The sequence below is a fragment of the Alligator mississippiensis genome, chromosome 1 (assembly GCF_030867095.1).
Source record: "Alligator mississippiensis isolate rAllMis1 chromosome 1, rAllMis1, whole genome shotgun sequence".
Lineage (NCBI taxonomy): Eukaryota > Metazoa > Chordata > Crocodylia > Alligatoridae > Alligator > Alligator mississippiensis.
Window position 1 is genome coordinate 288,091,460 of NC_081824.1, and position 24,293 is coordinate 288,115,752.

Consider the following 24,293-nt stretch of genomic DNA (forward strand, 5'->3'; position numbering starts at 1 on the left):
GGTGTTTCTTTCCTCTTCCACCATCACCCCCTTTTTTTTCTCCTTACAGTATAACTTTCCAAAGGGAGTAACAGAGGAGCCTGGGTCAACTCTTGTGACCTGTGTGGGATGTATCATGTTCACGTTAATCCCAGTGGGTTAGGAGTACTTCATCTCAATCAAGTGTAAGCTGGTGCCTGCCCTGGAGGAGAAGATTAAAAAATTGGAAGCATGGATATCCATACTAAAGTACATTCATGACCATGAAGATTACTTGGACAAGAGTTATGAGAGGCTGGTACTAAAGAGGCCAAAGGGCAATGAAAAGAAGTGGCAGCGTATGACTACTCAAAGAACTGAAGAAGAGCAGATTGAAGTCAGCAACTGTTTTAAGCACTCTACAGTGCAACTAATGAGGAAAATGCAGAGGAGAAGACATTTGCAGACATGAGGTAGAGGAGGCAGCAACCGAGAAAGCAGGAAATGCGGGGCCCAAAGGACAGGGGCTCCAGGACTATTGCATTGAGAAGGAAAAGAAGAGTGGTGATACTTGGTAACTTCCTTTTGTGGGAGATAGAGACACCAACTGTCATCCAGATTTGGGAGCCCAGGAGGTGTGCTGCCTGCCTAGATTCAAGATACCACAGAGAGAATGCCAAAGCTCATCTATCATTCAGACCACTACTGCTTCCTGCTTGTCCATGTAGGCGTCAACAGTATGCCAGGAATGACACTGAGCAGATCAGAGTTGACCATGAGGCTCTTGGCAGGAGGATTAAAAAGCACAAATGGTGTCCTCATTCATTCTTCCCATGGAAGGCAAGCATCCAAGTAGAGATCATTGTTTGTGATGGAAGTGAACACGGACTGAGACAGTGGTGTTGATGTGGAGACTTCAGCTTCTTTAATAACAAGTGGATGTTTTTGGGAGGAAGGCTGCTATTAAGAGATGGGATCCATTTGATGAGAATGGGGAGGGGCATCTCTGTGTCTCATCTGGACAATTTAGTAAGAAGGGCTTTAAACTAGGTTCCGTGGGGGAGCGGGGGTGATCAAAAGCTGCAGCAACAGAGCACACAGTCCAGAGGGGAAAGGACTTTAAGGAGCAATTCAACTCAGGAAAAGGGCCAGAGAGCTACAGGGCTACAACAAGTGGTACAAAAGAGAAGTGAGGAGGTCAAAATGCAAAATACAACCAAGGCATGTATACAAATGTAAGAAGTATGGGGAACAAATAAGATGGCTGATAGTTGCAGTCTTTGAAAAGATTATGGTATAACTGGCATCAAAGAGATCTGGTGGGTCAGCTCTTATGACTGGAATGCCAACATGAAGGATTACATTGTTTTGGAAGGACAGAGTTGGAAGAAAAGGTGGTGATGTTGCCTTGTACATCAAAAGCACATATACTTGTTCCCTGGTATACGAGGAAGAAGAGAGCAAAGCAGAATGCATTTGGGTAAAGATGAAAGGTGAAAGATGTGGCACCAATATAATGATGGGGATTTATTATAGGCTACCTAATCAGGTAGAGGAGGGAGATGAGGAACTATTCAAGCAGGTGACAAATTTATCCAAAAACTATGGGATGGTACTGATGGGAGACTTCAATTTTCTGGCTATCTGCTGGAAGAACAATGCAGCCAAACATAAAATATCAAGTCAGTTCATAACTCGTGTGGAGGACAAACTTCAGTTCCAGAAAGTGGAGGATACAATTAGGGGATCATCTATCTTGGATCTTGTCCTGACCAATAGGGAAGAATTGGTGGAGGATGTGAAGGTGATGTGCAACTTGGGAGGAAGTGATCAAAATAGGATAAAATTCCTGATCCTGAGACAGGGAAAACATGGGGTCAGCAAAATTAGGTGCTCAATTTCAAAAAGGTAGATTTCATGCAACTCAAGGAATTAATAGGCATGGGGTCATAGGAGGATAAGTTGAAGAATATAGGTGCCTAGGAGGGCTGGGAGCTTCTAAGGGGCACAGTATTGGAAGCCCAAAAAGAAACTATCCCAACATGATGAAAGCATAAGAAGAATGATAAGAGACCAATGTGACTGCACATGAAGCTCAAAAATGCCTCAAATGCAAAAGGAAAGCATACAGACAATAGAAGAATAGGCAGGTCACCAGGGCAACTTACCAGGAAATACCAAGAACCTTTCAAGACAAAATTAGAGAGGCAAAGATAAAGAATGAGCTGCACCTGGCAAAGGAAGTTAAGGACAACAAGAAGAGGTTCAATAGGCATGTTGGCCATAAAAGAAGAACCAAGGAAGCTGTGGGTCATCTTTTAACAAGCCAGGGATATCTCCTAACTAAAGATGCAAAGAAGGTGGATCAACAGCTACTTTGCCTCAGTCTTCACAAAAGAATTAAGCTATATCCAGACACTTAATAAAGATTACCTGGATAAGGAAGGAGGCAAGCTGAGGGAGGAGATAACAAGAGAGGGTCTTTTTGGGTCTGAATTAATTCAAGTCAGCAGGGCCAGATGAACTTCACTGCATTGTCCTGAAGGAATTGGCAGAGGAGATCTCAGAAACCTTGGCAATGATCTTCATGAAGCTGTGGGACATGGGCCAGTACCAGAGGGCTATAAAAGGGCCAACGTAATGCCCCTCTTTACAAAAGGCAAGAAAGAGGATCCAGGGAACTACAGATTGGTTAACCTCACCTCAATACCTGGGAAGTTACTGGATGAAAGACTGATCACAAGCAACCAGGGTGGAATTATGGAAAACAAATTGGGTCAAACAAACTTGATCTTTTTTGACAAAGTAATTACTTGGGTGGATGAAGACAATGCTGTGGATATAGTGCATTTGGAATGCATCTGAACTTCAGCAAGGCTTTTGACAAGGTTACACATGACCTTCTCAGAAACAAGTTGGAGAAATGTGGGCTAGATAAAATTACTATAAGGTGGATAGATAACTGACTCAAGAGCTGCAAGCAAGGTGTAGTTATTAACAGTTCCATGTCAGAATGGCAAGAGATTTCAGGTGGTCTGCCCTGGGCCTGGTGTTGTTCAACATGTTTACTAATGATTTGGATGCTGACATAGAAGCTTCCTGAGCAAGTTTGTGGGTGACATGAAACTGGGAAGGATTGTAAAGACATTGGAGGATGTAAGCACAATTCAGAAGGATCCTGAGAGATTGGAAAGTTGGGCTAGAGCTAACAGGATGAAGTTCAATGCAGACAAAAGCAAGGTGCTACACCTCAGGAGGAATAATTATAAAAGGATATAAAATGACTGATATCTGGATGGATAGCAGCACTATGGAAAATAACAAGTCATGATAGATTGCAGACTCAATATGAGTCTGCAGTGTGATGCAGCCACACAAAAGGCAAAAGAAGTTTTGGGATGCACCAATAGAAGACACAGCAGGTGATAGTGCCTCTCTACTTGGCACTAGTTAGGCCTCATCTGTAATATGGTGTAACATTCTGGGCCCCACATTTTAAAAAGGATGTCGGAAGTTAGAGAGGATCCAGAAGCAGGCAGCAAAGATGATCAGAGACTTGGAAAGCAAGTCATATGAGGAGAGGCTGAAGGAGATAGGTATCTTCAGCTTAATTGGGGACAGATAGCAGTCTTGAAATACTTGAAAGGCTGCCATAAGGAATAGGGAAAGCACCTTTTTTCTTTTGCTGCAGAGAGGAGGACACAGACCAATGGTTTGAAGTTGCACCAAAGTAAGTTTAGATTGATATGTGGAAAACCTTCTTCACTGCGAGAATAGTGAGACAATAGAACAGATTGCCTAGGGAGGTTGTGGACTCTTCATCACTGGAGGTGTTCAAGAAGAGGTTAGACAGCCACTGGTCAGGGATGATCTAGACATAGCCATGTCTATGTTCTACCATGGGTATTTCCTATACTTCTGAGCTTTGCTGATTGTCCCCTGTCCATTTTCTGCTATGTGTATCAGAGTGTCTCAGGGAGGGCAATAAAAATTGTTAGAGGTTTGGGACACATGGCATTTGAGGAGAAACTGAGGGAACAGGGCTTATTCAGTTTGGAGAAGAGAAGCTTGAGGGGGGATTTAATAACAGCCTTCAGCTACCTAAAGGGTGGTTACAAAGAGGACAGAGCTTGGCTGAAATGAAAATTTATATTTCATAGGATGTCACAAGGGAGTCAATAGATGGAAAACCCCTCTGGGCAGTCAGCAAAAAAAATTTTGCACCCCCACGCTGCATACCAAATGTGTGCAGACGTTTGATAGATCAGGCAAAGCCATTCTTGATCTAAATTAATTCACTCACTCAAGTGAAATAACTGAGACAAGGCCCACCCTTTTGGTGCAATTTAAACTCCTCAAATATTTGCATCCTAGTTAGGTTGATCTAAATGTAATGTCTCCACCTACCCTACAAGTGTAGAAAAGAATTTACTTACTATCACTTGATGATGGCTTCTGCTACAAGCACATCTACCTCTAACTTCAAGGCCTGCGCGATCAATCCCTATAATAAAAGGTACTTCCTAAAAAAGAATACTCATCACTTTTATTATATTTGAATTTACCACAAGTAACGTTTACTCAGGAACTTGATTTATTGTCTTAGGCACACCACTTTGCCACTCTGTACAAAGAGAACTTCACATTTAGAGAAAACCACACTCACTTTTCAAGCAGCTCTAGACATCTGCCTTACAGGAATGATGTGGCATTTAATTTCCTTTCTTCCCATTGAACCCCGATATAACTCTGTATATGACTTGGGCAGCCTCCGCTGATCCAAGCTATATTGGTGTGAATTGGTGTGAGTTCTTACACATCTTGGGCATTGTTGGAAGATCCTCAGTCATGCCCATTGTCTTGCTCTCCTTCTCTGTTAGAACTAACTGAGTGCTAGGGCAGAGGGGGTTACAGTTACGGGTAAAGAGCAGATACATTTCTTTACTACCTTAGAGCCCTCCCTTAAGCAAAAACAACCTCCGGCTTGTTGTTCAGGCAACACTCTGCCCACTTTGTGCAGCTAGACACTGGACAGAGACTGAGGAACTGGCCCTCTGTTTTATCTTTGCAGGTCTATAATTAAATGCTAATAAAATGACTGAAATAAGTACACTGGAAAGCACTTTGCTGCACCTTGGTGAAGCTGAAAATACTGAAATCAGAACATATGCTTTGCTTCTACTTAAAGACTGTAGATTATTACAGGCAGGCTTTATTGTGGTCTGTAATTTTGTTTTGTTTTTTTAACTTTGACCATACCAAAAAGCCTTTTTTTCATGCAGCAATTGAGACCACTATATTACCAAGCCACACTACTGTGACCTTTGAATTCAAAATTACTATTTTAGCTACTTTGGAGCAATGCTTATATTAAATTTTAGGGAGAAGGTGGAAGTGATTTTTAAATTATTTTTGAATCCTAGAGTTCAGTTCTTCATTTCTACTAAAAAAATATGGACTTTGGTGCATAACTGCAGATTTTACAAGGAAGATATATCAAGGGTATGCAATTTATTTTGGTCAACAGATTGCTCATTAAACGTCTCAATAGCTGAGTGGAACAGAGTGAATATATGTCAACTATATGCTCTAAATATGTGTTTTAAATTAAAAAGAAAAAATACTAATATTAATTTTATATTTAAAGACTCTCTTCTTCATATCTAGGTAATAGGTATTAGGTAAGCCATATATAATAATTAAGTGCAAGACATAAAGAAAAGACTGAATAGAACAGCCTTGATAACAAGAATGAACAGGAAGAAATCCTATAGGCTGATTAGAATAGGAAGTGTGTCCAGAAGAAGTGCTGTTACATACCAATGAAAACTTTTCAACACTGCAGGCTTTTTTATCTGTGGCAACTTAACAGGTGAACAAGACATTTAAATCAAATAAAAAATCTTAGGAACAAATAAAAACAAGTTGCTTAAACATTCGGTAGCTTCCCACCCTATTAAAATTCTTCTATCCCTTTTGCTCTTATCAAATAGTCATTAAGAATAATATATTTGATTTTTGGTTGCAGCATGGGAAAGTGTCTAATGAGATGTCATTCAATTAATTCTCTATCCAGCTTTTCTTATCTTTCCATAATCCCAGAGGGCAACAGTAGCATTCTGGGAAAGTCCATCCTCCTATCTTCTCTTTGTTCCCTGTCTCTGTAGCAAGTAGCATTTGATAATGGTGATAACACTTAGAGCTAGCACAGTGTAAACATGGCTGAATACCTGATCACACTGGTGCATCTACCAGCAGTTTGAGCTGGAGTAAACTACTCCCAGGAGCAGCATCTATACATATACCCAGGATGGCAGTAATTAGAGCCAAGGCAGAACATTTTATACCAGGGCCAGGGACATGGGGAGACAGAGAGACTGGCTGGGGTACGAGGGTGCTGAAAGTGAGGAGCTATGTGGCTAGGTGACAAGCAGGGGCCTGGCCCCTGCTGGCTTGGCTGATGGTGCAATTTATGGCTATTGCCATCATCTACAAATGGGTTTAATCACAGTTAATTACCCTGCCATAAGATAGTACTGTCTCCAACAGTGGCCTAATAGCCTAAACACGTGAGTAGATGCAGCCACTGAGTACTGTTGTCATCCACAACACTTTGGACTAGGCCTTGAGTCACAATCAGAACTTAGGAGAGTTTGAGTCCCAGCCTCAAACAGTCTGTGGCCTTTCTTGGATGCTTGCTAAAAGGAATCAAGGGAGAGAAATGGTGTATATAGTCAGTCATGCATTTCAATGCTGTCACTGGGGAAAACATTCCTTTCTGGTGCCTATATCCTGAAGCCTGATATTTTATTACCTTGATGATAGCCCTGACACTCTTGAGTAATGAGGCCCTTCCTAAACTCAAGTCAATAAAATCTTTATGGTATCCTATGCCATTGCACAGTTTTTACATATTTTGAACTAAAACCTTTCCCATACAAGGCATGGATAAATGACTGCTTTTGCTCTTACATGAGAATACACCAGAACTCCATTACTAGCACACCCATTTGAGGAGTGCTAGTAATAAGTAACTGCTTATATTTACAAATTCACCAGATTTCATTTGGTACCTTTCTGAGATGAATATTATTCTAGTAAAAACCAGTATGTGCCAAATTATATTAGACTACAGATATCAAATTCTGACTATTGGACCCCTGGCAGATGTTACACTTAAGAGGTGATTAACTAGATAATCATGCCTTAAGTAGTAACCCAGGCGCACAGTCATACAATTAATGGCATGATAAAACAGGGAATAAGACACAAAGATATTAAACAATATATGTGTAATGTGTAGCATGGCAGGAGGCGCAATTGTTGAGATTGAGGGTTAGATCTCATTGCACTTTTGACTGAATGTCTGCTTTGTTGTACAACATGCAGTGCTTCCAGAGCATTACTTTATAGGAAATATGCAAAATAGGCCATGATTTATCCATACAGACTGGCTCTAGTCTAAAGGCTGTGTCAGGTTCATGCATGTTAGTCAAAATACCATCACATGAACAGTAGCAAAACAGTACTCCAGAAATCACCAGCTATGTGGCTTACCTTAGTTTTTGGTGTGGCACTGGCAACTCTTTGGGTTAGAGAGAATTAATTCTTCCTGATCACTCAGATGCTTAGCTTGGCTGCTGAGGCAGTGAGCAAGGAAGGCTCCAGTTAGCACCAAGTATAATAATAGTTTTGAGTGACATGCCTGTTAGTATTTTTGTTTGTGTCAATAGAGCCGCCACTCCTTCAGAGCCTGCCAGGTGCATTGAGAGGATAGATAAAGAGCTAGCTTAGCAATCTCAAAGCAGATAAAATATCCAAATAAAGCTAAGGGTGTGAGATCTAAATGCTTGGAAATTAAAATACTGCCGTATTTACTACATTCACAGAAATGTTTTCATTAATTCCTGATCTGCCTGTTTTAACAGCAGCTTAGTTGTCTGATAACATGATGAGACAAATTAAATCCTGCCTCAGGCAATACTCAGACCACATGACTTAAAAAGAAAAGTTAAAAAAGATTCAACATCTGTTATTACTGTGAATTTAATCTGTAGAACAACTTCATTTTATGTCTTAAACCTTTATTTAATTATTTAGGGCAGGAAGAATACCTAGTGGTTAGCAAGTATGTTGAGTGACAACATTTCTGGTTCTTATTCTGGTCTTTGCTACCAATTTCCCAAGGAAAGTTGTGCAAATGAATTAATTTCTATGTTCATTACCTTACTAATGATGATAATAATATTGACTCACATCACAAAGTGTTGTGATTTTAATCTTTATTTTCCTCATTTGGAGATGACACTTCTCCTGTAAAGCATTTAGAAATTTATGGAAGATTTATGGGACAAAAAGTTTCATATATGGAATTAGGTATTATTAATGCTTTGTGGGGAAGGGGGAGAGAGAGATGCAGATGCTGAAATGCAAAGTTATATATCCATATCAGCACCTCTTTCAATTGGGAAAAATCAAGGTAAATATTTAATATAAATGACTGGGACACCTGCTTAAAAAGTCTATGCCTATTTTAAAAACATGGGTCACAATGTACTGAACTCTATTTGAACAGTCACTCCACTTTTAATGATACAAAGTGAAGTTTTAATTTTTGAAAATGGTTTAAAGAATGTGGCTTACTTGAGGACTTTCTAACTGGATATTCATTGCTTTTTGCTCATTTCTTTAATTTCCAGAAACCTTAAGGGTCTGAAGAAGATCCTGCTTTACTTTTCTGGCTAAATGCAAATGCATAAACAAGTGGTAAACTACAGGAAAATATCACATGCTTCTCAGGTGATTAATGTCCTTTCAGTTTTGTATCTGCAACCAACATCTATACCAATAACCCAGAAATGCAGAATCTGTAGCGTACCAAATTATCCTGGTACTAAGTAGAGGTCATGAGGTCAATCACAAGGAGCTTTCCCTATCAGTCCATATAGAAGCCAAACACTGTTGCAGTCATTCACCTGAGCATAATACATAGACCTATGTCCATAATACCACCTATGGCCATGACACTCATAGATGCTACTTCTCCTCAGATGCTATTGCTTTTACTGAATTCAATGGAATTTGAACTGATTGGTGGCAGTCCAACAAGTGAACAGCAACAAGTGAAGAGAAAGAGAGGGTTAGTAATTCTGCACCAGCATAAACTGGAGCGATCATTGTTAAATTGAAATATGGAATCTGTTGCTATGGAATTGCCTCATACTGTGTTTTGTTCTCTGATAAATTTGAATATTTAAGTGACATTTTTTTAAAACATCAAAGCATAAATACACACTTCATAGGTTCATAGATTCATAGGTTCATAGATGTAGGGTCGGAAGGGACCTGAGCAGATCATCAAGTCCGACCACCTGCCCTGGGCTGGAATGAATACTGGGCTCATATGACCCCTGGTAAGTTTAAGCTCATATGACCCCAGCTAGGTAATTATCAAGCCTCCTTTTAAAGACCCCTAAGGTAAGAGCCAGCACCACTTCCCTTGGAAGCTGGTTCCAGATCCTAGCCGCCCTGACTGTGAAGCAGTGCCTCCTGATGTCTAGCTTGAACCTACTATCAATCAACTTGTGGCCGTTATTCCTTGTTACTCTGGGAGGTGCTCAGGGGAACAGGGTCTCACCCATTCCCCTCTGGTCCCCCCTGGTAAGTTTATAGATGGCCACCAGATCCCCTCTCAGCCTTCTCTTGTGAAGGCTGAACAGGTTCAGATCTCATAGTATCTCCTCATAGGGTCTGCCCTACTGCCCCCGATCATGCGAGTGGCCCTCCTCTGGACCATCTCGATGCTGTCCACATCCCTCCTGAAGTGTGGCGCCTAGAACTGGACACAGTACTCCAACGGTGGCCTGACCAGTGTTGCATAGAGGGGGAGAATCACCTCCTTGGACCTGCTCATGATGCATCTGTGGTTGCATGACAAGGTGTGGTTAGCCTTACTGACTGCGTCCTCACATTGGCAGCCCATGTTCATTTTAGAATTGATAATGACTCCAAGATATCTTTCTGCCACTGTGCTTTTGAGAAGGGATTTCCCCAGCCTATAGGTATGCTGCTGGTTCTTTCTGCCCAAGTGCAGTACCCTGCACTTGTCAGTACTGAATCCCATCCTATTCACATTTTCCCACCCCGTAACCTGACCAGGTCCAGTTGTATCCTGTCCCTCCCTTCTAGCATGCCCACTTCACCCCAAATCTTGGTGTCATCAGCGAATTTGAACAGGGTGCTATTCACCCCCTCGTCCAAGTCGCTAATAAAGAAATTGAAGAGTATGGGCCCGAGGACCGAGCCCTGGGAGACTCCACTGCCCACATCCCTCCAGGTCAAATATGACCCATCCACCACCACTCTCTGGGTGTGGTCCCCTAGCCAATTTGCAACCCATCTGACTGTGTAGGCATCCATGCCACAGTCACCTAGCTTTTTAATGAGAATGGGGTGGGAGACAGTGTCAGAGGCCTTCCTGAAGTCCAGAAAGACTACATCCACCGCGACACCTGCGTCCAATGATTTTGTGACCTGATCATAGAAGGCAATCAGGTTGGTCTGACAGGACCTGCCCCTAATGACCCCATGCTTGTTGCCCCTTAGCATCATCCCCCACACTGGTCCTTCACAGATGTGTTCCTGGATAATTTTCTCAAAGAGCTTCCCCAGGACCGAAGTAAGACTAACGGGTCTATAGTTGCCTGGGTCCTCCCTCCTTCCTTTTTTGAAAATGGGAACCACATTGGCCTTCTTCCAGTCTTCTGGCACCTGGCCAGAGCACCATGAGTGCTCATAAAGCATTGCCAGGGGCCCCACAATGACCCCTGTAAATTCCCTCAGCACCCTGGGGTGCAGAGCATCTGGACCTGCTGATTTGAACATGTCCAGCCCCTCCAGAGGTTCCCTAACTCGATCCTCCCTGACCCTAGGCCTGGCAGAGTCTCTCCTGAGTCTGTCCTGAATCCTGGTGGGGAAGATGTCCCGGTCCCTGCTCAAAAAAATGGAGGCAAAGAATTTGTTAAAAAGGTCTGCTTTTTCATCTGATGCAACTACCAGATTGCCAAACATAACCTGCAGGGGCCCCACATTGCCTGGTGCCTTCTTTTTACTCCCTATGTATTTAAAAAAAGAACTTTTTGTTGTCCTTGATCCTTGTTGCTAGCCCTAGTTCTGTCCTCACCTTAGCTTCCCTGCAGACTCAAGTGGTGGAGGTATAATCTTCTTTGATGATAGCCCCTCTCTTCCACTGGATGTATGCCTCCTTTTTGGCTTTCAGGCGTTCCTGAATGCCTTTGGCAAGCCAAGGGGGCTTTTGAGCACTCTTGCCCCCTTTGACTCGCATTGGGATTGTCACCCCTTCAGCTCAGAGGATTGTCTCCTTAAGGAACGACCACTCATCTTGGACACATAGTTCTCCTACTCTCTGGGACTGTAATGTCTCTCCTACCAATTTCCTCAACTCGTTGAAGTCAGCCCTCCTGAAGTCAAGGGCTACTGCCTTGCTGTACTTTATTGAGACATTTGTTTCATCTGATTGTAGCTGAGAGCTATAATTTGAGCATCCCATTTCAGAGAATCCTCAGAAAGCTAAATATACCGACTCCCAGAAAGCAATCTGCAAGTCACAGTGTGACTCCATGCAGTTCAGTAGAATGTCAAATTCCACTTTATAGGGTAGGATCTGGTCTGATTCCTGCAATATATATGAGCTATAATATTAAGCTAAATGAGGCAGTAAGAGATAGACTAAAGACATAAAAAGGAGTGTTAAATCATGTGCAAAAATAAAGATTTAGAAGAATAAAACTTAAAATGAACACAATAATGGACAGGCTATCCCTGATTTGGCTGCATGGGGTTTGGGGATCTGGCAGCAGGGGAGAAACAGACGTAGTAATTATTACTGTTGCCCTACCACCAGATTTCCCAACTCGTAGGGAGTCCCACAAGTCAGATATCATGTCTCCATGGGATCAGTTTGAACTACAGGCCAGGATTGAGCGCCCCTAGATTAGAAGATTTAAGATACAGATAAACAATAACATTTCTTTTTGTATGAATGAATTGGGCATCAAGGTAATTTTCTGAATTTAATAAGGAAGGTGAACATTATAGATGATTATATAGGAATAGCATATGTGGATCCACTCAGACATATTCTGAGTCCTGTGGGAGCAGGGACTGAAGGCGAAAGGTGTGCATGAAGAGTGGTTGTTCCTTAAGGACATGATCATTGAAGCACAAAGGAAGTCCATTCCCATGCAGAGAAAAGGTAGCAGAAGGCCTGGGAATCCCTTTTGGCTAAACAGGGAAATCATGGTCCTCTTACGAAAGAAGAAAGAGGCTTATAAACAGTGGAAGCTTGGGGCAGGCCCCAAGGAGGACTATTCCATGATGGCCTGCAGTTGCAGGGAACAGAGAAGACAGGCTAAAGCAGCAACAGAACTTAGATTAGCAAAGGGAGGAAAGGAATTTAAACTAGGTTTGCCAGGTGATGGAGATCAAAGCCTTGAGGTAACTGGGGAAGTGGGTGACCTCGAAGAAATGCAAGCATCAGTGGGCAATGTGGGAGGCATTTGCATACTTCCTGAGAAATCAGGGCAATTGGTTAGTTGCCTCACGTGCCTGTACACAAATTTACGGAGCCTGGGAAACAAGTAGGAAGAAGTGGAAGTCCTGGCACAGTCACAGAACTATGATGGGATTGGAATAACAGTGACTTGGTGAAATAGCTTGCATTACTGGAGCACTGTCATTGATAGGTATAAACTGTTCAGGAAAGGCAAAGGGAGAAGAGGTGGAAGAGTTGCACTTTATGTAAAAGAGCCGTATGATTGCTCAGAGCTCCATTATGAAACTGGAGATAGGCCTGTTGAAAGTCTCTGGGTTAGGATCAGAGGAGATAGCAACAAGCGTGATGTTGTGATGGGGAAGTGGTGGGTGTCTTGTTCTCATTGGGGATTTCAATCATTCTGACGTCTGCTGGGAGGGCAACACACAGTGCATAGGTGTGGTGGTGACACTGCCAAGGATCAAAATTTACCTCTGAGCCAAGACTGGAGAGGAATGCGGGGACCGCAGGTTACCACCAAGGATCAAAGGTGTGGCAGGGGATAGGCCGCCGCCAGAAGAAAAGCCACACTGATGCTGGAGGGAGAACAGCAGTGGTCACAGTGCACCGCGGGAGAGTCAGCGTGTTTGACCGCACCAGCACGGACACGCTTTATAGCTGCGTGCTGATGCTGGTTTTTCAGCTGGCCCTTGGAGTGGGGAATAAAAACTACACTGGCTGACATTTGGGGAGGACTGGAAATGAGTCCTCCAGAGGGCCTGGAGTGGTTGGGAACAAACAACTGCCCTGGCAGGGGTGAGTGGTGGCATCGCCAAGAGGAGGGGATGCCCAGCTAAAGCTGGCTTGGAGGAGCCAGGATCTTTATATTTCACAAGACCGTGGATCCTGGATACAGCTGGTGTAGACTGGGACAGAGGTGAGTCTGTGAGGAGAGAAAAAAGGAAGGAAGGAGGCTGAATCTGGACATAGCCATCGGGGAAAAGGAGAGCACCTGGGAGTAAGGCATCCCTGGGCAAACATTAGAGCAAACCAGGCCGACGCAAGACTGGAATAAGGATGGTACACCATCCAAACCAGGATTGTGGATAGATATGAGCTAAGGCCCAACCGTGCTGGTGGACTTTGTCTTAGCCTTGGTCAGGGATCATCATCTTTGGTCGGCATAAGGTGGGGTGTAGGAGAGGCGGAGCCCCAAAGCAGATATCCAGGCAAGGAAGCCGAAAGAGGGAACCAGGAGAGGCAGGATTCAAGAATGTCCTCATAGCAATAATCAGTAACAACAAGACATGGCAGGAAAGAATCCCTGGGGACCTTTTGAGGTATCTTACTAGAAGGCAAGCTGTTGACTCGAAAGGAGACAGCTGCATCTGAATGGCCAGAAAAGGAGAAGTGCTCAAGTGAACATCATGAGAGGTTACAGTAGGCAATCCAGGAAGTTTTTGGAGAATGTTGAGGACAACTTCCTGGTGAAATGCTGAAGCAACCAACTAGTGGGCCTGTTCTTCTTGACATACTGCTCACAAGCAGGGAATTCATTGCCCAGGGAACTCATAGGCAGGATCCCCTGGAAAGCAAGTCTAAGGGGAACAGGAGTACAGGAGAGCTGGCAGTACTTTAAATGTGCAGGAAGAAGACCAGCAAGTATGGCAGAAGACCAGCTTGACTTAGTAGGGAACTCTTCACTAAACCAAGTCACAAAAAGAAAGCTTATAAGAAGTGGTAATTTGGACAAACAACTAAGAAAGAGTATAACAGTATTGCTTGGGCATCCAGGGATGAAGTCAGGAAGGGCAAAGCAGAATTAGAGTGGCAGCTAGTAAGGTACATGAAGGGTAACAAGACATGTCTCTACAAATATGTTGATAACACAAAAAGAATGTAGACAAATTGGAAAGAGTCCAGCAGAGGACAACAAAAATGGTGAGGGGGGCTGGGACACATGACTTTTGAGGAGAGCCTGAGCTAACTGGGTTTATTTGGCCTAGAGAAGAGAAGACTGAGAGGGGATTTAATAGCAGGCTTCAGCTACCCGAAAGGGTGTTCAAAAGAAAATGGTGCTATACTGTTTGTAGTGGTGGCAGATGACAGAACAAAGAACAATGGTATCAAGTTGCAGCAAGAGAAGTTTAGGTCGGATATTGGGAAGAATGTTCTCATTAGGAGGATAGTAAAACACTGGAACACATTACCCGGAGAGGTTGTGGGATCTCCATCCGTGGAGGTTTTCAAGACCCAGCTAGACAAAGTCTTGGCTAGTATGATCTAGTTGGGGATGGTCCTGCTTTGAGCAGGGGGTTGGACTACATGACCTCCTGAGGTCCCTTCCAACCCTAATTTTATATGATTCCAAGAGGAAGGATCTGGGCAACAGGGCTCAACCCTTACACAGACTGCTTTGTTATTCCTCATGGCTTGTGCCTCTACTGACTCTCCGACTGATCTCTTGACTACCTGACCTGACTTGCCCTAGGACTCCAAGCTCTGTCTGACCCTTCAATTTCCTACTTGGATTTCACACTGTGCCTAACTCTCTGGTTTCCTAACTCAGCCTTTCCCTCCACCCAACTCCTGATTTAATCTCCTGGCTACCTGTACTAGCTTGCTCCCTGACTTTATGCTCTGCCTGAACCTCTGGGTTTTTGACTCAGCTTCTCAGATTGATATCCTGGTTTCTAGGTTCCTGGCACTTGCATTCTTCTCCTGACCGTGGTTGGCCCCTCTGATGTCATATGACTCCCAGACCTGGCTAGCCACAAACTAGTGTGATAATCATTAATTAGAAGGCTTTAAGGACTTGATGATAGGAATCCTCAAAGCAAATTCTTATCAGTAGTTTGAGAGGAATAAGGCATGATGATACTTCTTTAGTGTTTGTGTCTTGTTTCTTTATAAAGAAACAGCACATTTATAATGAACATATTACTTTCAATGAAATACTTTCTCTTCTACAGGCCTTTCTTCAACATTTAAACCTGAATCAAATTCCGGAGGCACTAAAAGATTTATAATTTCTGCTCTCAACCGCTGCCCCATTTTCATTTCTGTAGAGTCTTCAACTGCCTAGTTATAATGAAACTTTTTGTAAAAAAAATTACAGACTTGGAAAGGTTCAAAAAATCTTTAGGAAATCTGTTAGAAGAAACTTTCTCATATTTTTAAGGTAACAGAAATAAATAAAATCGACCCAAATAATTACTTTTTACTCTTGTCTTTCTTGCCTAAATAGAAGTATGAGCACACTATGTTGCCTTAAAGGGCTTTGCATATGAGTAGTTCACTATAGAATGCAATGTTGTGTTTATATCTTGTTATATCTTTAAAACTCTTGCCAACACAACCCAACTACAAAGAAAAGACACTGAGAAAAGTGAAGGTTTGCTAGATGGCAGGAGAAAGAAATACTACATGGAAAAACATTTAAACCACATACAATCATATAAAATCAGGGTTGAAAGGCACCTCAGGAGGTCATCTAGCCCAACCCCCTGCTCAAAGAAGGACCATCCCCAACTAGATGATCTCAGCCAGGGCTATGTCTAGCTATGTCTTAAAAACCTCCAAGGATGCAGATTCCACAACCTTTCTGGGTAACCTGTTCCAGTCCTTTACTACATTCCTAGTAAAAAAATTCTTCCTAATACCTAGCCTAAACTTCCTTTGCTACAGCTTGAGACCATTGTACATATTTCCTCCTTAAAAATATGATGAGCTAATTCTCATGTCATGACTCCTCCAACATGTAATGCTAGCTGTAGAATGGCATTCTCCCTAGACCTGAGAGTCCTTTCATTCTGTGTTGGCTGTACTAATTACTAGTTTGGCTTTTAGGTATGTTCATAGACTGCTTAGAGGGTTTTTTTCCTCCTCAGACAAAAGATAATCTACAGCAGGGGCAGGCAATGTTTTTGGCCAAAGTGCTGAAAAAGCCACAATGTCTAGCTTGTAAGATGCCAGAGTGCCCACATGCCAGAAAAACAAAACCGGGGCAGGGGGTACATGGTACAACATGCTGCATGTTAATATAGTTAATAATTATAAAAGTTACCCTTTTCATTTTATTTTTTTACAGTAAATACCAGGTTTTCTAAAAATTCTAAACCTGGTGACAATAAATATAACTTCATATACTACCTTTGTTGTTGTGTATTCCTTTTCTGTTAAGCATGTTGTGATGAGAGAGAGAGAAGAAAAGAGAGAAAGAAGAGAAAAAGAGAAAGGAAGAGAAAGAAAAAAAGAGAAAGAAAGAAAAAAGGTGAGAGAGAGAAAAAAGGAGAGAAGAGAGAGAACTAGACACATGCACATGAACACAGAGAACCAGATACACACACATGCACATATAGAGAACCACATGTGCACAAGCACAGAGAACCAGGCACACACACACACACAGAACAGACACGTGTGTGCACACACAGAACCAGACAGAGGCAAACAAATACACAGAAACATGTGTGTGCATACACGGAGCGGGACTGCTGGGCTACTGGACAAATTCCAACCCAACAGTGCCCTGGGCGTACCACAGCTCCTGTACTTCCCTGGGGAGCCCACCCATGTGGTCCACTGAGGCCCCAACCTGGAGCACACCCATCAGCCAGCTGCAATGGCAGCACTATGCGGGGCTTTGGAGAGGCTATAGCCACTCCAAAATTCACCTTAGCCCTCTTATAGCTACCCCTCCCAACACTGCCACCACCCACCCACCCAACACAGCTAAGCCCGCAAAGGTGCGGCGCTCCTGGCAGGGGCAGCACCAGCTTCATCTCGGTGCGGGGCTGGGCCAGGGCTGGGCTCAGAGCGGTGAGGGGTGTCAGGCAGGCTCAGCTGTGTGGGGCAGATGGGTGGTAGTGGCAGCACTGGGAGGTGTGGAGCCTCCTGGCCCAGCCCCACCACTGGGAGGCAGCTGGCACTGCTCTTGCTCTGGAGCCCTGGCATTACCTCCATACTGGCAGGTGCATGCATGCCTCAGAGCAGATGGTGGGGGAGTTGCCTGAGGCAGCACAACCCTGGCATCTTCCCCGCTGTCCACTCTGAGGCGTGCGTGCAGTTGCTGCCAGTGCAGAGCTGATGACGGGGCTCCAGAGCCCAGCCCAGCTGTTTGTAGCTAGCCTGGGCTCTGGGCAGCTGCAGCAGGCAGTAGGCAGGCTGCAAACAGTTGCACTGGGCTCCAGAGTCCAGGCATTAGCTCCATGCTGGCGTTGACTGCATGCGCACCTCAGAGTGGAAGGGGGGTGGGGAGAAGTTGCACTGCCTCAGGCCCTATCCCTACCATCTGCTCCAAGGCACGTGTGCATCTGCTGGCAATATGGAGCTGATGCCAGGGCTCTGGAGCCTGGAGCAGTTGTTTGTAGCTTCCTACTTGCAGCTGGCCCAGGCTCTGGGTAGATGTTGCCAGTCACGGAGCCCAGGCTGCTTGCACCGTTGGCAGTGGCATGTCGACCAAAATGGCTTCATGTGCCATGTTCAACACGTGAGCGGGGGTTGCTGACCCTGGATCTACAGAAGCAGTCTCTTCTTAGGCAACCCAACACCATCACACAACATCAGAAAAGGTCAGATGAACACAACAGAAGCGCACACTTTCCTGAACGGCCACAGAATGCAACTGATTCAGTGAAGTCTTCCTCAGCCTGGCAAAGAGTGCTTGTACCCAAAAGCTTGCAAAAAAGCATTTTTCCCACTATTTTAGTGTTCTTGTGGCAGTGCACTGTGTGTGCCTGCCACTTGCATCCAGTGGGTTGTGTAGCCCCGGTGTGAGGGGGCAGTAGTGTGAGAGGCCCCAGTGTGAGGGGGGGCAGCGACGAGAGCCCTATTGAGGGGGCCAGCTACGAGGAGCCTGAGAGGGGCCATACATCGAGCCCGGTAGAAGGCCAGCACAGCAATAGGCCTCGAAGGGGCAGGGTCCTGCGGTGGTCAGCCCAAAGGGGAGAGTACCCTCGACTGGCCCAAGCTGGGGCCAGGACCACGAGGGTCAAAAGGGCCAGGGGCTCACCGTGAGGGATGCCCAAGAGCCAGGGGCCTGGGGTCCCGACTGGCCTTGAGGTGGGCCAGGGCAAGATGCCGAAGGTTCCAGGGGAAACCACACCCGAGAGGGGAAGATAGCTTCGGGAAAGGGGATAGCAGGATGGTGAGCCCAGTTGAGAGGATAGCAGTGTGTGGGGCTTAAAAGACCGGAGGCTCGAGAACATGAGGAGCCCCAGTGTGAGGGGGCAGCGATGAGGAGCCCCAGTGTGAGGGGGCGGTGATGATTTAAAGGGGGAGGGGTGTGGCAGTGCACTGTGTGTGCCTGCCACTTTAAGGGCCTGGAGCTGGCAGCCTCCAGGTGCCTGATTAGGGCAGCCATTTTGAGACATGGGCTGCCCATATAAACAAGGCAGTTTGGCTGTAGGAGGCCAGGCAGCAACATTGCCTGGCTGTAGGGCTGCTGAGAATGACTTGGAGGTAAGGGGGAGCTGCAAGGGGTTGGTAAGGAGGCTCCTGGTCCTGGGCATGACTTGAAACTGCACCCTGCTGGGAGTGGGTGGTCTGGTGGGGCTCTCAGTGGCGCGGGAGCCCCCAGGAAATGCCAGGCCAGTTACTACCCCGGTGAAAGGTGGGTCGGGGCGCCTTAACCCCTAGCTCCCACCACCGGGTGGGTAACCCTGTGTATGTGGAGGGGCCCAGAGGGTGGACCCAGAGAGAGAGAATGATTACTGGGTGTGATGCTGTGGTGAACCCCGGGAGAAAGGGGGTAGCAGTGCGATGAGCCTGAAGAAAGAGTGAGGGGCTAGAGACCTGACCCGACGAGAGAGTACCCTCGACTGGCCCAATCTGGGGCCAGGACCCAGAGGTTCAAAAGGGCCAGGGGCCCACTGCGAGGGACGCCCAAGAGCCAGGGGCCTGGGGTCCCAACTGGCCTGGAGGTGGGCCAGGGCTAGTAGCCGAAGGTCCCGGGGGAGGACCATGCCCGAGAGGGGAAAAGGGCTTCGGGGGGGGGCTAGGTAGCCCGAATGAAGGCGGAGAGGCCACCTGATAGGAGGGATCATAGAGAGGGGTCTGGTAGGATGATTCTGGGGCCCAGTGTGAGGCCGGTGACTATGTGAACATCGGAACAACCCGGAGGAGAGGGGGAGCTGCAAGGGGATGGTTAGGAGGCTCCTGGTCCTGGGCATGACCTGAAACTGCACCCTGCCGGGAGTGGGTGGTCTGGTGGGGCTCTCAGTGGCGCGGGAGCCCCCAGGAAATGCCAGGCCAGTTACCACCTCGGTGGAAGGCGGGTCGGGGCGCCTTAACCCCTAGGTCCCACCACCTGGTGGGTAACCCCATGGTTTGTGGAAGGGCCCAGAGGGCGGACCCTGAGAGAGAGAATGATTACTGGGGGTGATGCTGCGGTGAACTCCGGGAGAAAGGGGGTAGCAGTGCGATGAGCCTGAAGAAAGAGTGAGGGGCTAGAGACCTGACCCGAACGAGATAGTTTGCATACTCATCACCCATTGTACCAGCAAGTTATGTGAAAACAAATTCTAGCACATGTTTACGCACAGGTGGGTATTTACAGTGGCTGCAAAGGCCTTTAGCAAATGTGCAGACATTTCCACACAAAGGTTCAGATGTGAGTAGGTTCTGCTTGTGCAATTCTGCCTATACAAATGGAGGCTGACCTGTGAAAAAGCCAGCCTTAGAAACCCAAATAAAGAAAATCGAAATTCAGGCTTATGTTTAACACAAACCTTCTTGAAAGGGGAGGGGAATCTTTTCTTTTCCAGAGCGCTCAGACAATGGGAGAGAAAGTGTTTCCAGGGCTGTCTTGGGAATCTGAAAAAGTCCAGTAACAATATGTCTTGCAAGCTCCTGTTTAATGGGGGAAAAGGATTACATCCTTTGGTGAAAATATTGAGGGCCACAAGTTATAGGGTGCACAGATGAACTTCACCATTAAAGTTAGCAAGGTTTTTATGTTTTTACAGCATTTATGTAAACCTGGCTAGGATACTTCTACCAGTAAGATTTTCCAGTTGAAACGAAGTTTTAGCAAATTCCAAAATTTTCACAGAACACTTTAATTTTTTTGCACTTGGTTGCATGAAAGATTCTCCCCAGCTAGACTAAACTGTTATAAAAATCAGTCCTGATGAAGTCCAGCCTCTTTCCTCATAAGGGAGATATTGATTTTCTCCCACTGGCCTGACTAATGAGCCAGTTAGAAACCTCAGTCAACACTAAGTTTGTTGCGTCCTCTCTAAGCCAAAGTCATTGCTCTGCCACCCTTGTTGATGTGTTTAGCAGGTGTATACCCTAAATCATAACAATATAATCATACATATATTTAATATACGTGTGTGTGTGTATGTGTGTGTGTGTGTGTATGTATGTATGTGTGTGTGTATATATATATATATATATATATATATATATATATATATATATATATATACCATTATAATATCTGTGAATACATATGAAGAAGTGTGTGTATAATCATCACTACTTCATTTTATATATATGAAGTAGTACATGTGTGTATGTGTATACACATACATACATACTACTTCATATGTATTCATAGATATTATATTGATATATTATATTATACTTGTATTCATTCTGCAACTAAAATTTGGGTGCAAAAGCAAGGCAAAATTGAATCCCACATATTTGATCTTCCATCAGAAAAACCAGAACAAATATCCTCTCTTGCTTATTTTGATATACCAAGATGCTGCATTTTTTTCACAAACTGATCATTGCGATAAGTATTCCTTTTTTTTTTTTTTTTACCACGAACAATTCGGTATTCAAATTCTCAGCCTGATTCAGGATTAAAGCAAATTCAGCTATTATAATTTCCTTTGGGATGGAAGTTCTCATTTTTTGCTTAGCTTTATACTGGACACAACTAAGAACTAATTCTGGTTGAGATACTGGGGTGCTAACATAACACAAATAATTATACAGGTGTGGCCAGTAAGAAGTTAGACAAATTCAAAGTACCATGTTTAGCAAACTATGAAGCAGCTAAATTTGTGATACATGTAAACAGTATAAAAAATGAAAACAGAAGCAAACAAGTGAAAAGTTCAGCTACTTAACAACATTTACCTTGGACTCCATCACTCAACAGTGCACATCTTAAAACATTACATACAGACTTCGCATTATAACATTAATTCTGCTTTCCCACAAACCCCACTGCGGCAGAAGCCTTTTTTCAAAACAACCTTTCTACCCTCTCTCAGCTATCAGCTGTGGACATTTGATGCAACAGTTTGGTTCCTGGGGAGACAGTAGTTTGATAAAGGAGATGATAGAAATTTGGCAGATTAGCTTAAATTCTCTCCTCTGTCAGCAGCTGCAGATAAAACCTTTTATGCAGAATAGAATTTGAAAGATAGCTGTGTAGCTGGAAGTTCTATACATCAGCAGTGGCAGCCTTAGGGTTGATGGGGCCCTGGGCAAGAGAATCATTTGGGGCCCCTTAGAGGCTTAATTTTGATGACCTATAAGCAAGTCAGACATTTTTTTTTCTATTTCACTTTGCCCTATCTATGAAACTGCAATGAAAATATCTGAATACAATATTGACAATACAAATATTCAGTGTAATTAATTTTTATTTTTATAAATTGTGGGGTCCCAGGCAGTCCCCTGGTTTGTCCTCCCCTAAGGCCACTATTGTCATCAGCTACCCTTTGCACAAAAAGCTTTCAGGTATGGCAAACAGTTCAGAATGACATTAAATCTTATTTTACAACAGCTTATTGTACCAGACCAACTCAAGATTCATTTCTCCATTAATTACTTTGTTTGTAGACTACTTAAAAAATGCTATCATTTGACAGGTTAAAATTAGACAGACATGAACATATTTGAAGTCCAGTTTCAAACACTATGTAGGGAAAGATTATGAAAAAAAAACAAACTGAAGGTTATAAAAAAAATTCTCATGGACTAACTCTGTCTGCACTGAATTTATACCAGCTTCAAGTCTGCCTCAGAAATCAACTTTACAGTCGCAACCAAACACCTACACACTAAATACATATGAAATCTGAAAATGTGGCAACTTTCCCAAAAAAAGTGTCCTGCTTGAACCTAGTTAATTGCAGCCTCTGCCATGGAAAAGAGTTATTATTTTAGTTCTCAATGGCATCGCTATGAATTGTAGGAGGACACTTCCCAGTGCGTTTTATTTTTAAACTGGAATTATGTTTACTATTAATCCCTAAAGAAAAAGTTCAAATAGTTTTTAATAACACCTACTTCTACTTAATTTACTACCAATGGACTAAATTACCACAGTTTCACCGCTATGGGAAGCATCACATTCTGCAGTGTTGAGGGAAAAACGAATTTCAAACTGACAGCAAAGCATAATTGACTTTTTTCTCTGTTTTCTCCTTGTTTCCAATTGGCTATATGGGTAAAATGGTCCTTAGCACATGTTAAACAATATCCTAAATCCTGCAAACACACAAGTTTATTCACCAGAGCGCCCCAAGGGATGACGAGTTCGAACATTTATAAACTACTGCAAGACCATTTCAGGCTGGACTTAAGGAAGAAATTCTTTACTGCCTGAGCCCCCAAGGTCTGAAATAGCCTGCCATTGGAGGTGGTTCAAGTACCTACACTGAACACCTTTAGGAGTAAATTGGATGCTTATCTTGCTGGGATCCTATGACCCCAGCTGACTTCCTGCCCTTCGGCAGGAGGCTGGACTCTACGATCTTCCGAGGTCCCTAACAGCCCTAACGTCTATGAAATCTATGCAAAAAGTGCATTGGCATTTAAGAGCTTTGCCAGATAAAGGCCACAAGAAATATCTTCATAATTTAAAGGGGAGAAGAGATATGATTATAAAGGAAGGATATAAGAGAGAAGTATCAGATAGGAAGAAACGTAAAAAATGGGGGAAGAAGAAAAGGACATGGAGATGAACTGAAAAAAATTGTAAAATTATGGATAGTGGAGTAACTAACCATTGAAATAATTTACTGATGGACACAGTGAATTCAAGATGGGGTGTATTTCTAAAAGATATGCTCTAGTCCTACCAGTAAGGCTAGATTTGAGGATGGAAACACAAACACATTTCACTAAATGATATACCAGAAGCCATCCACTAGATGATTCTTCTGGCCTTAAAACTTCTGAATTTAAGTATTTTTCCTTAAAAAAAACCAAACAAGAAACTAAATTCTAATTTGAGTGTTATTTATTGCATCTCCCATAGAATTATACTTCCTTAAAAATCCTTATGGTATAAAATGTGACAAAGGAAGTCTGGAAATATCTTATTCTCAAACAATTCTGTGGAAGATAATTTAACTAAATTGTTAAAAAGTTGGAGAAAAGCAAGTCTCAACCAATGCATTTGTATATGGAATAACTATGAAAATATAGCTTTGCATACAGGCACTTCGATCCGTTACTGCAACTGAAAACCTCTTTTTTGTTTTAAACAGCAGCAGGAACAAAAAAGGCCTTTTCACATAAAGAGGGAATAATAGATCAAGATTTATGAAATGTTGCCCCGGTTCTACACTTGTGCATTCCCTTGCATATCCAGCCAAATCTGTTTGCCTATATGGAGAATGAAGGGGCCAGGACTCTCCTCCTGGCTCAGACTCTTTCACAAACTTTTCTGGGGACAAGTGACAAAAGAAGCAGTGCTTGAACCAGGATTACATTCCATCTTCAAGAAGGACCTCAAAGGGTCCTGAAGTGTCTGGTGAAATTCCATGTTACACTTAGACCATATTAAATCTGTGGAATGTTAAGT